Source organism: Nicotiana tabacum, chromosome 17 (assembly GCF_000715075.1).
Source record: "Nicotiana tabacum cultivar K326 chromosome 17, ASM71507v2, whole genome shotgun sequence".
NCBI lineage: Eukaryota > Viridiplantae > Streptophyta > Magnoliopsida > Solanales > Solanaceae > Nicotiana > Nicotiana tabacum.
In genome coordinates, this window is record NC_134096.1 from 39,284,236 (window position 1) to 39,286,474 (window position 2,239).

Below are 2,239 nucleotides of genomic sequence, written 5' to 3' on the forward strand. Positions count from 1 at the left end.
TTTCTCGTTTTATGTTGGTGCTTTTTAACTGTGCGCAGGTTACTGGTTAGATTGGTGCATGACTCGATCTTATGGGAAAGAATTGCTACCATACGAACCAGAAATCGAGAAACAACCGCGACAGTTGAGGAAGGAAAGAAATCTCTCTGAGAATATAGAGAAGGTTGGGCAATCCTCAAACAAAGAAATTTTGGCCGGAGATGATGATAGTGTTGATTTGGCTGCAAGAGAGGCAAACCAACAACGAGAAAAAGTTGCACGAGATGCAGAGGAAGATGCTCTTCGAAATGCACAACTTGCCTATAAAGAGGAGAGGGCTCGAAGAATTTCTCAGAATCGACCCGTGGGTGCAGACCAGTTCGGAAACATAGCTCCTGGAGCTGGGAGACCACTTGGTGATTACGCTAGACCGGTCTACAATCAAGGATTATCAAGTATTAGACGGTGGTTGCAAACAATTTCGAATTGAAGCAGGGATTGCTTCAAACTGTTCTTTCTTCAGAGGAAAGATGAACGAAGATGCAAACACGCATCTGATAGAGTTCGAGGAGATTATGAACACCTTTCAATATAATGGTGTGTCACAAGATGCAGTGTATTTAAGGGCATTCCCCTTTACACTGAAAGATGATGCAAAGCAGTGGCTTAGAAGCTTGCCCCAGGGATCAATTAGAACATGGGAGGAGATGACCAGAAAATTTCTTGATAAATATTTCTGCTCAGCTAAGACAAGCAAGTTTAGAAGAGAGATCCATAACTTTTGCCATAAAGAGACTGAAACAGTGTTTGAAGCATGGGAAAGGTTCAAGGAATTAGTTCGAAAGTGTCAACACGCTGAATTGAACTCTGGATGCAACTCCTGGATTTTTGGGATGGTTTGACACCGACCTCACGTAGAACATTGAGTAATGCATCTGGAGGCCCTTTGATGAAAAAGACACCAGAGGAGATAGTCACTATTCTCGCTGAATTATCTAAAGATGCAAATCAGTGGCCCTTTGAAAGTGCTGAAAGATGAAGGGTGAATGGTGTTCACCAGGTTGATGCTAACACATCTGTGTAGGTACAGCTTGATGCCATGGTGAAAGAGATAAGGAAGTTGACCTTAGCTTCAATACAAAGTGAGAATAACACAGCTTGTGATATATGTGTAAGAGAACACCCTACTCATGAGTGTCAAGCGTCAACTAAGGAAGTAAATGTTGTGGGAAATTACAACTTCAATGCAATGGGTCAGAAGCACCCCAGTTTTTCATGGAGTTCACTCGGGGGTACTGCAAATGCATGGCAACAAAATAACTACACATTCCAGGGACAAGGAGCTCCAGGCTTCCAAAATCAGCCAAGGCAGCAGTTTCAACCTCAACAATCCAATCAGCCTGGGCTAGAAGATCTGATGAAGTCCTTTATTGTCAAGACAAATGATAGGCTAGACGCTCATGGTGTAGCTATCAAAGAACTTGGCACATGGCTACGAAACTTGGAGAAACAAGTGGGACAAATTGCCACCATATTGTCTGAAAGGATCCCAGGTACTTTGCCAGCTGATATTAAAAGAAACCCCAAGGAAACGGTAAATGCTGTAACTCTGAGAAGTGGAAAAATAGTGAAAGAGCCCACACCTATCCAAAAAGAGGTGGTACCTGAAAAATAAAGTGGGGATCAGCTGAAAAATGAAGTTCATAAGAAGAAGAAAGGTAAGAAGGGAACTGAGAAAGAGAAGAAGTAAGAGAATTCAAGAAGGGATGAATATGAAGAGAGCAAGCACATGCATGCTTTACCTTTTCGCTAAAAGCTTTATAGAGAGAAGTTTGACAAGCAATTTGAGATATTTATGGATATGTTGAAACAAGTTAATGTAAATTTTCCATTCACATAGGTGCTCTCCCAAATGCCAGCTTATGCTAAGTTCTTGAAGGAAATCCTGACAAAGAATAAGAAGATAGAAGAGTCCTCATTGGTCAAGCTCACAGAGCATTGCAGTGCAATCTTGCAAAACAAACTCCCACAAAAGTGTGGAGATCCAAGGAGTTTTACTATACCTTGCTCGTTAGGTACTCTTAATTTTGATAAGTCTTTATGTGATTCGGGTGCCTCAATTAATTTAATGCCTTTGTCTATTTACAAGAAGCTGGAGAATGAGATTGGAGAGATAAGGTGTGCAACAATATCTTTGCAGCTGGTAGACCATATAACTATCATACCCGAGGGGATAGTGGAGGATGTCTTAGTTCGGGTA

At 41.5% G+C, this 2,239-nt stretch overlaps 1 non-coding gene across 1 annotated transcript; it reads right to left on the minus strand.

Annotated features, from left to right (window-relative positions):
* Nucleotides 1-734: 734 nt before the first annotated feature.
* On the minus strand, nucleotides 735-841 carry LOC142172239 (small nucleolar RNA R71). Its single transcript, XR_012701613.1, has one exon. It is a non-coding gene; the product is annotated as a small nucleolar RNA R71 (small nucleolar RNA).
* Nucleotides 842-2,239: the final 1,398 nt, after the last annotated feature.